Raw genomic sequence first — 15,664 nt, 5'->3', positions numbered from 1 at the left:
GCTAAACATTCATACATAGCACTGCAATTCGGTATTTGAAAGGACCCGCTAAACACTCCCCTTCCAAAAACCGAATCGCTAAACAAAAATTGCAATCGGATAACATCTTACCGAAACGCATTTTGTGCTCTGTACATACGTAAAAGCTTTTTAGCGGCCCGAAACAATATATGACATAGGGCCCTAATACTTCTGCAAACATTCCATACAGCATCTTCTGTTGATATATTACTAATAGGAGACACATTTTTTTCATTTATGGACTTTCCTCCTACAGACATCCTCAGTCCAACTGGTTACAATTAAGTTGGCCAATACTACACATCCACTAATATATATTAGGCTGCTAAATGAACACCTACCACGGAACAGACTCTAGTAAATGACAGAGCCAATGGAAAGGTTTTAAAATGCACAAGGTCAAGCATTGCTGACAATAAAGTGCAACAGGCAACTCAGAGTGAGGCGACTAACTCATCTCTGCACCAATTGATCTGCAACGCCAGACTCGATTATTCCCATCATCACCTCGTCTGTCATCGAGCTTCACTGGTACAAGAAATACCAAATGCAAACCCAGCCTGAGACGGCTCGCGCCCTCGAATATCAAGTTCCCACTGAGACAGAGCTCGCCTGTAACTTTAGCCAAGGCCTGGCTGCTCTGCTGACCTTCAAGCAGTGCTGGCTTTCTATTAACAGCCTGTGTTCAGCAGGGCGTTCATTCGCTGCCCTGACTCAGCATCTCAGTCATCATAATAATGGGCGCCATGACTCGTGACCGCCTCAGCTGGGCCCAGCGGGCCCTTCTACCTGCGCGCCGAGATCTCGTCAGCGCCCTTTCATCTTATTGGGGCTGCATCACAGGCTTATTAATTATAATCGAGCAGTGACGAAAGCAATAATCTCCAAGAAATTCCTAGAAGTTCACGTGTTAGTTTTCAGGCGGCTTAGCTGTCGCGTTGTTTAATCATCCGCTAAACTCGGAATATTTGTTCGGCCGAGGGGCCCTGGCTATAGCTCTGGTACCACGGGTCCACACAGCCGAGAGTCTCATTAGTGGAACTAAAACACTCTCACATCCTAGTTAATTTCATCAGTTGTCGGATCCGGGTAGAAAGGTCCTGGCACAGAGGGCGAGGCACAATGTAGTACAGTATATAATGCACGTCCATTCACTGGCTCGCCTCATTAGCGGAATAAATCATTTCTCGGAGGCGAGCTGTCATGAAATAAGGCCTTTATTCGCCATAACTTGGCCCGGCTGCCGAGGCTTTTTTTTGTATCAACAGAATGGACAAAAGAGCTATGAAAAGTTAATAGCCGCCTTCAGAGCCACTCGAAAGGCATGCACGCACTCACGTAGGCCGTGTCACATGGTCGGTCCAGGCTACGGTTTCAGCTCACCTCCAGCAGGTTTGCCCTCCGGGGACAGACAATGCCATCCTCTGTCATGTTCTTGTAACTGATATTTACGAGCGGCGGGTCACGCTGTCCAGAGGTAACATGAATGCGTAAACAAAAGGCAGTGCTTTTAAAAACACCTACACATGGCATTTGGAAGAGATTTGCTCAGTTCTATCACAAATTCGAAGAAGTGTTTGGTCAACAGAGATTCCCAATAAGAGGAGGAATCATATTCTTGAAAGGAACCAGGGTATTAAACAAAGACTCGGCCCCTTCAATATCAGTTATATTGCTTGAGAAATATAATCTTATATACAAAAGATTAAAATTGCAGTGATATATAATCAATAAAAAACATACGAAAGACGTATATTTTCATCTATTTCATCTAAAAATATTTAATGCTCAAGGAATGGTCCTTAACCCGTTCACTTGCAAACACAAACTTGTCATACGATGTCTCCCACAATCTCATTTAATATTATTAACCTATTTCTTATAGTGCTTCATACTACATTTCTACAGTTTATAGGCGCTGTAAATACCAAATGATATGTATGCTACTCAGGTGCGTATCGTTAGTGCAGCAGGTGCAGTGGCTTATGTGCCTATGGATGTTAGAGACCCCTAGTATCCGATTATGGCTGCTCTTTAGACCCCCAACCAGGCAAAGTGGGCAACACCGTGGCCTAAGAGCACCTTTGGTACGCCACTGATGCAATTAAGAATATTGACATTGACAAGGTAGAAGGTTGAGTTTGCCTTACATGTTTTTCAGCTCATGAACTTCAGAGCACAACATTTGCCAATGGCGAGAGTTCAACTCACTGAGCCATTCGGTTAAATAGAATACTCAGCTTGAATCACCACATCTAAAATGTTGGCTACTGTTCACAGTGGTTAATCCATACCTCTCTATTTTCACTTTCATAACTATTCAAGTAAAAATGTTGCTTGTAATATAACTCACTGCATAATTCAAAATATTACATATAGCAGTACACCCCCACCAATCAGTTGCTTTTTAAAATCGATTGGCCTTTATTATAAAGGAACACAAATTATTGTGTGTGATTGACATTTGGTTCAATGTCTATGATCCCCTGAGTTTAAGTTTATGATACAAATACATTGAAATTATAGGTGAAAAATATGTAGGTATCTGTTTAGGCATACATTAAAAATGTGCTTAAACACAAAGTCGGGTCTGGTGTGTCAGTGGACTGATGCATCCATTTCAAAAGCTTACGTTTGACCTTATAGCCACAAGTTCAAATCCTGGCAGGACCACTCAGCCTTCCACCTGCTGAGTTTGAGCAAACGACTGCCGTTCAGCGGGTTAACCTTAAAAAAAGACCTTACATTACACGCGGTCACTTTTATTGACTAACCGACGCCGAAACAATGTCAGTGCCTCTGGCGGTAAGGCCACACGCAGCAATTGTTGAATGCCAGTCAAACAGCAACTTTGTACATAAAATACACTTCCTATATGTATTTATTGCTCAAGTGAGCGATGCAGAAACCGCAACGGCATGTTGATAGGTTAGGTACGATGTCCAGTGATAGAATTAATTAGAGAGGAAAATGATTATTCAACCATGCAGTACTAGGCCTTCAATTACAGACACTTCGGGCTTTTTCGCTCCTTCTGGGGAAGCACAGATGGTCGATTCCTGAGCTTCCGCCCCCTATTTAAAGATGGCTGCTGCGTGGACACGTGCTGCTGTTGTACCAAAGGCAAGTACGTCTTCTCGGACGGCGGGCGGGAGATGATGCCCCTTCCCCCAGGATGCTCATCTTCGTTCAGGTAGAATTGTAGAAGTGTCCTCTTCTGACTTATTAGCCCTTTAGTGGCAAGGATCTCTGTTTTCTCCTGAATTCCCCCTCTTGGTGAAGAACCCGTGTATGTGGGCTGACAAACCAGTCTCCCCTTCTTCACAGTATAATGTTCATGCTCGTAGTATCGTATCTGCGAAAATGAGGACACTAAGTGCAGGTAAGTGTAGGCACAACCTTCTTTATTCAAACACAAGCCCTTTCTGTTTCGTCGGCGCCCCACCCTTCCGCTTCAATCTACCTTAGCCTCTCCCTTCTGCCTGGTCCAGGCGCCAAGCGCTGGAGACAAGCATGACGATGCAACATCTCACATCTCCCCCCTTCTTAAAGTCCAATGTTCACTCAGTTAAAGTTGCTCGATGAGTCGGGTAGGTCTCCGAATGATTCTCTGAGGCCTGCGCGGAGGGATTAGTTCTCTTGACCTTCTTGAGCTTGGTAGTGTCTCTAGTCTTTCTCGAGTCTCAATTTCTTGACCTGAGTCATCTGTGTCTTGTTCTGACTCAGCTACGCGAGTATAAGCTTCTAGATTGCGCTTCTTAAAAATGCAACACATTTCATGTGATTCTCTTTTCCTCAGAGGCAGCCGTGACCATGGTTCCTTTGCAGGTGCTGGTCATGATATTGACTGTCTGTCTTTGTCTTCTATTCTTCCAGCACCCAATCCCCTTCTTGGATGCCAGATGTTCTGGTGTTGTGGCCTCCATCTGCATATTCTTTCATCTTCATCTATCTTGCTTTATCAACCTCTGCCAACATCCTGTGGTTCTGGGACTGGGATTTGGAGCGCTCAGCCCGATCTGTGCCAGGTATTCTGGTGCGCAGTGTTCTTTCCAGCATCAGAGTGACTGGGCATTTGTTGGTGGTGCTGTGCGGCGTAGTTCGATAGGCTCTTAACACCTCATTGAGCGCAAGTTCTATGTCTCACCGGTCCAATTCTGCCTGTTGTATGGTCTTCTTTATGGACCTCTCTACAATCCCGTTGGCATGATACCACATGGGAGTGATTCTACGGTGTTTGAAGTTAAGGTGTCTGGCAAATTCTGTGAAGTCGTGTCCATTGAATGGCGGGCCATTGTCCATTTTGACTACCATGGGAATTCCCCATGCAGCAAATGCCTCGCCCAAGATCGGAATGATGGCGGTGGCTCTTGTTGACGATACTTGTTGCGCAATGGGGAATCTGGAGTACTCATCCATGATGACAATAATGTACTTCCTGGACTTCAGTGGCCCAAAGAAATCAATGGCTACTTGTTGCCATAGGGTGTCTGGGAGGTCAGACATCTGGAGCGGGGGGCGCGGATCTTCTCGCCCTACTAGTTGGCATTGAAGCATGGTTACTACCATGTGATTGAGAGATGGGAACCAGACACTTTCCTGTAGTGCTTCTTTGTTGCCACTACACCTCTGTGTCCCTCGTGTGCCAAGTTGACAACTCTTTGACGTAACTGTTGTGGTATGACAATTCATCTGTCTCTTAGAAGTAATCCGTATTCACTGATTGTGAGGTCGCCTTTGACGTATCGGAAGGACACTAGTTCCTGTGCATCAACACTTTTGTCAGTTGGCGTTTCGTCCAGGTGTCTCCATGAATTGGTATGAATGCGGTGTTGATGTTTTGGAGCGTGGCATCTTTCGTAGTGGCTTCCGTGATCATCTCTAACGGAACAGCTGGTAGTCTTGCCTGATCGATGACAAAGTGGATGTATTCTTCCGCCAAAGAGTGCCTCGTTCGTGTAGAGGTCTTGGGATGTCTCGAGATATAATCTGCTGGGTTTTCTACACTTCTGGCTTGTGGAAGATCATGTAGATGTATTTCTGGAGACGAATACCCCAGCGCTCGATTCTTGGTGGCATCTTCGCTCGGGGGTTGCCGAATATGGTTATCAGGGCTTGATGGTCAGTGTGAAGTATGAAGTGTTTCCCCAAACACAAATACATGAAAGGTCTTCCATGCCCATAAAACCGCCAGGCTCTCTTTCTCCACTTAGGAGTACGCTTTCTCAGTGTCTGTGAGACTGCGGCTGGCGTATGCCACAATGTGTCGCTGGTCCCCTTCATCTTCATACTGAGCCGGGATGGTTGCAACTCCCACTGGGCTTGCGTCAACCGTGATTTCTGTCTTCTTACGAGGGTCAAAGTATGCCAGGTTAATGGCAGAGCTTACTGCAGTCTTGGTTTTGTTGAACACTCATTCACAGTTAGTTGTCCATCGGAATGGTTGTCTTTGTTTTTTAAATTCCCGCAGGGGATAGCTAATGGTGTCGTAGTCTTTGATATATCGGGCACAGTAGCTGGCCATGCCTAGGAAGGATCGTGTGCCACTGACATCTCGGGGGCAGGGTGTGTCAGCCATTGCCATCACTTTTTCTTCAGGGTCCGGTCGCATTCCTTCACTAGAGAATATTTGTCCATAGAATTTTAGTGTCGATTTGTGGAATTTACACTTATCCCGATTTAGTGTAAGATTGGAATTTAGAAGGGCATGACACACTTGATTCAGAGCTTTGTCCTGTTCCATGAGAGTGTCTCAGAATACAAGAATATCATCGCTATAGGTGAATGTGTTGGGAATGTGATGAATAACTCGCCTCACTGCCTCTTGGAATATTTCTGCAGCTGAGCAAATTCCAAAGCTGAACATTACCCTTACGACTTCCTCAAGGCTAAAATATAACAGAAATGCCAATATTGTAGTACATACATTAAAGATTATTTAAATATATTTACAGCTTTAAGCACCCAGTGCAAAGACATGACAAGCTAATTGATCAAGTTTTGTGACAACCTGAACCACCACGTCTTTATTTTTGGTACCAGTGACTACTCCAAGCTCTTTACATCAGGGCTGTTAGAACTGGGGGTACTTGCTGTATTAATGAGCAATTCTAGATGATCCAATGCAGTCTTAATGCAATGCTATGCAGTAGGTAATGCAAGAATCAGGCACTTCGTTATGTAACAATAATGCAAGTCGTTATGCAAGAATAAGGCAGTTCGTAATGCCAAAATAATGCAGTTCGGAATGCAACAATCAGGCAGTTCGTTATGCAAAAATAATGCAATGCGTAATGCAACAATCAGGAAGTCTGTTATGCAGAAATAATGCAATGCGTAATGCAGCAATCAGGCAGTTCGTAATACCAAAATGATATAATGCGTAATGCAACAATCAGGTAGTTCGTTATGCAGAAATAATGCAATTCATAATGCAACAATCAGGCAGTTCGTAATACCAAAATAATGTAATGCGTAATGCAGAAATTACCATTAGACTTTACACAGGAGCACTTGCAATTTGACACTGATCAGCAGTGGCACAGTGCCCAAAGCATCTAAGTTGGCAGCACCATGTCAGAAAAAAGGTCTAGGGGGAAGGCAAAAAGTTTAGGGAACGTTATCCAAAAAGGGCCAAGTCCAACACAATCCCCTCCCAGCCTAAAGCCAGGGTAGACCAATCAACTACCCTGATGGAATTCCATGCTTGGGGCGATAGTACACAGACACGGGCCCACTACCTCAGGGACACCTCCTGTTCTATGCCGTCCTGTTCTCTTGGTCACTACTCGCTAGGCCAACTATGCTGCTTCATGGGTACTTCCTGGCAGTCGGGGGCCCTCCAGGGGTGCTGGTCCCTTGCCAACTCCCACCTAGAGCGGTACCCCTGGAAGACCCACAGGTCAGGATACTGTCCCCAGTTATCCTGCCCTCCAGGTTAGAGGTGGGTTTACCCTGGTCACTTCTATGGAGCCTAGCCCTACTTGCTGGGCACTGTCCCACGAGTTTTCCAACGGGGGGACACCTTCCTCCCTTAACCTTCCATTTAGATGACTGTGCCTGCATTTAGGAATGACACCCACAAACTTTGAGACCGTAGGAGCTCATGTTACAGACGCCCCATGCCCTCCTGATATTAGGTGTTCTTCCTCACACAGCTGGCAAGTAGGTGCTAGGCCTCCCACCTGGTGCTCCTCTAAGTAACCCTCCAGTCTCTGGGCGGGGTGGTGAACCCCTGGGGACGCTGCTCACACTCCCTCCCTCTCCTTTGAGACTGGACGCTAGGCCCCCCCCCCCACTACTCTGGGATCTAACTCTTCTACTTCGCTTCTCTTCCCTCTCTAATGCCTCTTCAGACACTTGGACCCATGACCAGGGGTCTGGCTCTCTGGAATTAAAGAACTCACAGCCTAACAAGGGTTGGCGCAATCCTGGAAAACAATTACTGAGTCTAGGCTCCCTGAGGGCCACATTGAGCAACACCTTCAAATCATTTGCCATGCTAACCATCACCCAATCATCCAGTGAACGCTTGTACTCATCCACACTTGGCAGTGGCTGTGCGCTGCCACCATTCGAACTGGACTCCACCTGTTTAGACTTAATATCCAGTTCCCTCATGCTTAACTCACGAGCTAAGAGAATATTTTTCTCTTCCAAGGTGAGAGCGTTCCTGTTCTCCTCTGCTCGCTTTTCACTTTCAATGAGCAGCTTTTTCTCTTCTGGTTGAGATTTAAGTTTTAAATCCTCCAACTCTTGCTCTCTAACCCTTTGGTTTTCCTTCAGCTCCTCTGGGGAAAAACTCCTCCCTGAATGGTTACTACCAGCCCCTGAGGCTGGTCCTTCCACTGGCAAATACTGTGGACCAAATCCATTACCTGGGTCATCCTCATCCACCTCAACATCACCTGTCTCCTGAGCCCCTTTGGCTTCCCACCAGGCCCTTTAGGCCGTTTGCAGCTCCCCCTTCTTGGCGCTACTGTTCATGGGACATCCCAAAGCTCTGCACAATTGTCTCAATTGATCAACTTTGTAGGTAAGCTATGCCTCAATGTCGAACTCCAATTCTGCAGCCTCACTGGCTACTTGACTCCTCTGATACATGATGTGTGGCTTAAAGGTCGCTCAAAAATAGAACCAAAAATCAAAACACAATATGTGGTTATGTCGTGGTCTGCTCTAAACTAGTGATGTACATCAATCACTGTGAGTGAATTTGCAAATACACGTTCAAATCCCACCGCTGCCCCAATGTTAGAACTGGGAGTCTCTAGTTCGCTGTGATAGGTACATTACGCCAAATAGGGTCCCTTGCTTCTAAGTCAGGGAAAGCAAGGACACCTTCTCAGATAGCCCCTGCTCACCCACTTCGGTATCTCGGCACGAGCAGCAAGGCTTATCTCAAAAGCAAATGTGTAAAGTATTCGCAACCCTGCTCTCAGTAACCCAATGATAACACCACAAATGGACTCCACACAAGTTTCATAGAAAAAACCAGTATATGTTTATATAAGAAGATATACGATGAGATCACACAATAAAAATCCAACATATGCGTATTTATAATATTTCACCTTGCTGGATATTAGGCCAGCAAGCCCTTGTAGGTTCTTGCAGTATTAATGAGCAATTCTAGATGATCCAATGCAGTCCTAATGTAAGGCTATGCAGTTAGTAATGCAAAAATCAGGCACTTCGTAATGTTACAATAATGCAGTTCATTATGCAACAATCAGGCAGTTTGTAATAACAAAATAATGCAATTCCGAATGCAATAATCAGGCAGTTCGTAATGCAAAAATAATGCAATGCGTAATGTAACAATCAAGCAGTTCGTTATGCGGAAAGAATGCAATGCGTAATGCAGCAATCAGGCAGTTTGTAATACCAAAATGATGTAATGCGTAATGCAACAATCAGGTAGTTCGTTATGCTGAAATAATGCAATGCGTAACGCAACAATCAGGCAGTTCGTAATACCAAAATGATGTAAAGCGTAATGCAACAATCAGGTAGTTCGTTATGCAGAAGTAATGCACTTCATCTTTGTCCCGGACTAGAATTTTGTGGAAAATCTGGCCCTATTCTACCAGCAAAAAGTCCAGGCGGTCTATGACGATCTCCACAATCTCTCCACTAGAACAGTGATAAACCACAGGGATAAGCATGGGCGAATTTTGCGAATCTGGCGTTCGCGAATTTTGCGAATTTGCGAACTTGCGATCCGCAAAATCCGTGAATTCTCGCGAATTTGCGGATTTTTTTTTGTGTGTTCTCAAGGGTTTCTGCCAGTTCGCGAGGGTTTGGTACCAGTTCGCAATCGCGAACTTACTTGTCGGCTCGCAACGGTCGCGACTATGTTGTTTCTACGTCTGGTTCATCATCACAGATTCCCAGCACCCTCTGTTTCACCACTGCCACCCTCTGTTTCACCCATGCCACCCTCTGTTATATCAATGCCACCCTCTGGTTCATCATCACTGTAGATTATGGGGGGGAAAAGCAAGCACACCTGCCCTGCTTCAACTGACATTAATAAATTTGGGGTTAGTTTATTAATGTGTCACTGTTTTAAAATTCCAGGTCTGGCACCTGCTTCCTTATCAGTAATTTGCTTTCTTTTGCAGTGCAATTTTTTTTTCCAGGACCTTTGTGGCCTACTTGTAGCTATTCTATGAGCCTACTGTGAGGGTCAGAGCAGGGTCATACAATTGTTGCAACTAGCAACTGAACTCTGGAGGGGCCCCAGTCAGGAAGCACTACAGGGAATGGTTACTAATGATGAGTTTCAACTCTTGCACCTGCCGAGTGCTTTCAGTTTTGCAAAACTCGTTTTTCTGCAATTTCGCAGGATTCGCGGGGCGCGAACACGCGCGAGATTGGATTCGGAAGCCGCGAATTCGTGCGAATATGCGATTTGTTTTTTTGCGGCGTGTTAGTTCGCAAGGTTTTGTGCGTTTTCGCGAGCCGCTTGTAGCGCAAGGCGCGAAGTTACCCTTGCGGTCGTTCAAGGGCGCGGCCATCTTGTTTGCATGACGTATTTCCGTTTCCGGGCGCGAAGTGTAATCTCGCAAAGTGTGCAGCTCGCCAGTACAATTTTGCGAGTGATCGCGAGGAAAATCTCGTGCGAACTTACACGCGCGGTCGTGAACGGGCGCGGCCATCTTGTTTCTCATTCATTGCTAGGGTTCCGGGCATGCTCTTTGTATACTCTCTAAATCTCTGCCATCCTTTGCTTGTTTGAAGTTTTTTTTAATCTATTTTACATATTATCTATCCCTCTATTTTTCTAGCCATATATTTTTGTGTTTACTGGTACTTTTGGTTAATTTTAAACTACTTTTTTAAACTCTTTTCTTTTCTTCTCTTCCCTATTCTATTTTCTTTATTCCTTTCCGCCCAGACCATGGTGAAGGGAGCCGGAAAGCATCCCGAGAAGGGGAAGGGTCCCGCACCCCGTGCCCGGCTCCCGTGCCGGCGTTTGAGGGGGGAGCAGGTCGTACCCAGGGAGATCTTTAGCCCGGAAGGGGTGGGCGCACTCATTTTTTATGTTCAGCGCCGCCTCCCCAGGACCATCATGGCAGGCGGCAGGATTGGGACCGGGTACGGGATCCGGGAGCGCCGGAAGCGGTGGGATAAGGTGTGCGGGCCATGTACCACCACTCTCGGGTCTGGCGCACCTACAACCAGGCCACCCACGCTGGGCGGATATCCTTACCCGTGAACGAGATCTGCTCGACCTGCTTGGCCTTGAGATCCCCGGGCTTGGTGAGTAGTAGTAGCTATTTCTTTACTACTCTGTTTTCTCCTGCTGTGTTATTATATTGCAAATCTTTGTTTTTTACCAAGAGCAATAATGCTGCTCATTACATTGTAGGTAAATTATATTTCAAAATCTTCTGTGTATTTCAGGTGCACTGCTCTCCTTCTCAGTAGTGTTGCTACTATGCTTATTTGTTTTAGATTTTGTGTTCATTTCATTGGCCTGTGAAATTATGTGTGAGTGTAGTTTAAAGAACTGCGTAATGCTACACACTAAGGTTCAGACTTTTAATTACCGGCGCATCCCTGCAAAGTAGCAGGGATGCGCCAGTAATTGTGCGCCACGCCACCATCACCCATGGTGCGCCGTATTTACAATGCGGCGCACCATGGGCCCAAAACGTCACCAAAGCGTTACGCATCTGTGCCGTAAAGGCGGCGCATTGCTGGAGTTGCGTCGCAACGATGGCGCAGCTCCATCAATGCTCTGGGGTGCCCTATCTCCCCAATGCTGCGTCAAGCCGTACGTCTGCTTCAAGCAGGCGCAGGGTTTGAGTCACGCATCATTGTCGTTAAAGTGAGTGATTGGAATCTTGTAGATTTCCCTCAGCCACTTTTAGGATGCGTTCCCGCGCAGGAACGCCCTCCCTTGCGCCGGAACCCCCCCTGATGGCGCAGGGCTTTACAACATGATGCATCTCCCATATGCGTCACGTTGTTAATATACGCCGCACCATTGCGCCTCTTTTGTGCTGCCGCTGCGTCACAAAAGTCACGCAACAATGGAGCAAAAGAGCCGCAAGGGGCTTCTAAATTAGCCCCTACAGACTTAAGTCCAGTCCTTCCTTTGTACACATGGCGATAAGAAGAAATAGTGGTGGTGGATTGATAGTTTGAGTATTTTAATGACTGGTTAATGTAGTAGGAAACTTTAGTGTTGTCGCTGATCTGCAATCACGATGGACTTTGGCTGTCACTTCGCGTGCTGCGGACTGCTGCCTGCCAATCCTAGGCAAACCTTTTTAGTACTTTGTTTAGTGAGTTACATAAGAAGTTTCCAATTCGACGGTCCGTAAATTAAGCAATACTCATAACGTAGTAGACCACATGAGATTGGTCAATAATATATCCCGTGGAATAGTTGTCTATTTGCTATTTCGCCAAAATATTTTGTTAGTTCTTTTGAAATGTTTGATTTGGTTGACTAATATCATCCATGTTTTCTGTTTTTCTTTCTTTCATGTTGTACATCAGCTTCCCCCAGGGGCAAGAGGAGGACACAGGAGGAGGGTGCTGTTCAGGATCCAGGCCAGGATCAGGCAGGCGAGGGCTCCTTTGCTGGCCCCAGTAAGTTTTAATTTTAACATAGAGTACTTATTTTTTCCTAGCTTCCTCGTTTGATTTTTTCTAAATCGTATTTGATCTTCTTGTAGACTGGATCTAAATTCTTATCCTGCCTCGACTATGACTCTGTGTGGTATTACTAGATTATTCTTATTAGTCTGTCTGTGTAGCTAACTAAGATTGCACATTTGGCAATTCCATTGGACTCCCATTCTAGTCAGCAATAGCTCTATGCACTGAGTGCAGTCCTCTGGGATTGTCCATAATGTCTTTTCAAGTCTTCTAAATGTTTATGCTTTGACAATTGCCAACAATAAAAAGGTGAATGACCACCAAGAAAGAATAAGATACTACTTTACTTTTGGTTTGGATAGGAGGACAATCCATTCTACTACTGTTCCAGGGACAAATCTGCACAAACAGAACTATGAATACTAAATAAGGCATTGCTTAGCTTATCAATTATAATAGATGCTGTTAGACTTTCCACATACCTCAGTGATAACAGACTTTGTAGTTGAACCCCCAATCTCCTTACTGACTAGATAGTGTGGCAGAGTCATTTAGCTCCCAAAGTCACCGATGATTGATCCCCAATGATGTCAGAGGCACGGACTCATGCTTGCAAAAATTCCAAAACCTTTAGCTCATCCACTCTAGTCTGGAGGACCAAAAACCACAGAGTCTATTTAAGTTTAAAAGCTTTATTAAATCTAAAAACATGGATATCTTGATGATCACAGAGAGAACTGTATATGTCTTTTGAGCCTCCCCCCGCAAATGGAACAAGGTGTGGACAGCGTGGAATGTTTATAGGGGGGAAATTTGTGAACCCTTACCAGAGGGGGACGAACTGGACTCCGAGGGGGAAGATGAGTAGCGGATAGGGTTGGGGATGATAACTTGCACGAACCAAGCGCAGCAACGTATTGGAAAAACTTACCTATGAGAAGACGAAGGGGCATGAGGACTTGGTGGGAGGGAAAGCGTGACACGTACTTAAGAGTGATGACATAAGTTTGGGGGAGGGGGCTTTCTCTTGAAGTTATAAGAGAGATGCTCATGGTTCGAAACGCATAACGGGAGAAAATGGATAAACATTGATCTATAATGTAAGGATGTACGGAAGGGTATATGCAGATTCTGGAAGGGTTGAATGAGACTCGGATGATCAATAAATACTGCCAACTAAATCTTCCAGAAGTGTAGGAAAAATTATGAATGTATCAGCTTGAACGTATCATAATACCTGTATATTATGCCTTCATGTTAATAAAGATTTTTTTTTTAAAAAAAGCTTTATTAAAAGTAAACACATTTATTAAAATCAAGTTTGTCATAAAAGTAAACGTTTAACTGAAAATGGAAAAGTGCTTAGTGCTGACGATTAATTGGACACATTTCTTGTGGTCGAGCCGAGCTCTCACCTGGTTTGAACTTGATCCTGCTCGTGTTCTTAGAAGTCAAGCTTCTGTCTGTTAGGAGAAAAAGTGGTGCGTGTTAAAAATAAAAAGCAAGCATTCATCATTTGCGCCAAAATGTGCAGCAAGACAACAGCCTTCCCTGGAAAAAGGGACATTTTTACTTTAGAGTAGACAGTCACAAATTATCAAATTGTGTTCTGTTTTTTTCACATTTCTTTCTTCCTCCTAGACCAAATATTATATGGTAGTGATTGGTGTATTCTAACATTATTAAATGTACTTTGTAGGTGCAACATCTGGAGGCGGGGCCACCGCAGAGGTGGTGGTGGCATTGGACGAGGACAACTCTGGGGAGGAGGCGGTGGAAGTGCCGGACGATACTGTGAGGGTTCACACGGTGGTGGCGGGCAGAGGTAAGCTATATATTCCTTACTTATTGAGATTGAAGACTGCAGAGTGTGCTTTCTGCACGGGTGTATTATAAATCAACCAGGTAGTAGCCTCCTCTAAATGTACTTCGGCTTAGCTGTGAAGTTTTTGGCGAGAAGAATCCCAATCAGATCTGAGATTAACTTGATGGATGGGATGAACGGAAAGCGAAAGAAGGGTGTAAGTAAGTGTGGAAGGACGAGAAATGTAATGATGACTGGCAAAGAAGAATGATATGTGTTTGCTTGGTCCCCGAGGTGGCTGGGAAGGAAAGAATATGGTATGGTGCATGGCTGGGTGAATGATGAAGCAAGGATGGGTGGAAGGAGAACATCCTGGGTGGGTGAAACAGAAACTGTATGTGTGCATATACTTTGAATGGATGGATGCCTGGATCATTCATGGTACTATCTGACTCTTAGATAGCATATGTGTATCTAGAGAGAGTAGACGGTCACTGGATGAACTAAGTGTTACTTTGAAGAGCATGTAACACCGCACCCGCACGTCCGTTCCAGTGTAGGAAAGGCAAGGAAAAGAAGTTGTAATTTTGTCCAAATACTGCCATGAATAGTAGCAGTAGTTTGTATTGCAACTGCAAGCACAGCATATATCCGGGTATTACGGTGGACACTCCCTACCTCTCTTAATAACTTTAGTTTAGTAGTAGTACATCATTCATGTGTGGGTGTATCACTGTTCATTCAATAATAAGCAAAGCACCTAAAGTCATCCCATATGTCATCAAATACATCCCATGTGAAGTGATAGATAATCAGATTATTTAGCTTCTTCATTTTCCTTTTATAATACTCATTTGCACTATAGGGTGAAAGCTAAATTAATTAAGCAGTAGCCCTTTTAACAGAGTATTCTCAGTGGCACCCGTAATAGAAAAGTAAGAGCTTCACCACCTGCATGTACTGGACCAGTACAGTAACGCAAGTCTGTCTCACTCACCATGGTGTGCGTCTGTTTTTCTCGGGTGCAAGTTCACTGCGCTGGCATTATGCCGGCTTGCATAAGATAACGTACCAATTTTCCTAAACAAGAGAGAAGAAGAAGAATAAGACTGGTGTACTGTCATAGTCGACTGTAATGGAAGTCCATAGTGCTCGTAGAATTTGTTCCTTAAACTCCCACTAATGTTAGAGCAAGGATGAAGAAGTCGGAGGTTACATAGATACTGTCCTCAATAGTTATGTACTGTGCTTTCAATTTGCTACTTGTACTGTGACACAACTTTCTGCTCAATCATTTTGTGTTAATCTTAAGGAGCATTGGTTACAGACTGTGTCTTTCTTTCTTCATATAGTTGCTTCTTCCAAATCCAAGAGACCATCAAGGAGGAGGGAGCTGGCTCGAATGGCCCGGCAACGGAGGCTGGATGCCACTGTCGCTGAATATCGGCGGCTGGTGGCCCTGGAGAAGGAGGAGACGCAGCCTGGTACTACAACAACATCCACTGGGACAGCTGCATCCTCCTCCGTGCTGGCTGCCAGCCAGCGCAGTGCTCCAGCGGTACGGAGACGGGCTACCAAAGCCAAACGCCACCGCCGAGCAGCAAAGACAGCAGCTGCCTCCCACAGGATTTGCAAGGCACCCGGCGCCGCTTATGCCTCAGACTGTCCTACCTGGAGCAGGAGGTCCTAAGCTATAAGAACTTGGTGGAGGGCCTCCGCTTC

This window comes from Lissotriton vulgaris, chromosome 5 (assembly GCF_964263255.1).
Source record: "Lissotriton vulgaris chromosome 5, aLisVul1.2, whole genome shotgun sequence".
NCBI lineage: Eukaryota > Metazoa > Chordata > Amphibia > Caudata > Salamandridae > Lissotriton > Lissotriton vulgaris.
Note: the sequence above shows the minus strand (reverse complement) of the source record.